We start from the raw sequence: 458 nt of genomic DNA, 5'->3' as shown, positions 1-458 counted from the left end.
TGTCTGTGCTTACCTGAAACATGTAATTAAACAATTTTAAAGAACCCTTTGCTTCCTTCCTGATAAAGAATGTCTGCTTTTGCCTTTGTATAAAAGTATTTATAAATAATTCATGGTTTTCCATGGGAGATCGTATTGACCTGTGCAGAAGAAAATTACTTGTTATGGATGACCTGCAACTCTAAATATACTCCTGGTATGCTGTGGTAGAGCACAAGTTACAGCCGAACACTAAAGTGGCTTTCTTGTCACTTTGTCACTTGCAGGTTCCTGTGCTACCATGGCCATTTGCAACTCTGCAATGGCTACCAGCAGCAGCATCACTACACAACAGCTCCTTTCTTATGAAGGCTGATGTTGTGAACATAGGGGAGTGATTTAATCACTTACGTGTATTAGTAAACTTGTATTTCTAGCACAAATTCTTTTACTTCCTACAGTTAAGAAAAAAAAAAATC

The sequence above is a fragment of the Platalea leucorodia genome, assembly GCF_965183815.1.
Source record: "Platalea leucorodia genome assembly, chromosome: 1".
Taxonomy (NCBI): domain Eukaryota; kingdom Metazoa; phylum Chordata; class Aves; order Pelecaniformes; family Threskiornithidae; genus Platalea; species Platalea leucorodia.
Note: the sequence above shows the minus strand (reverse complement) of the source record.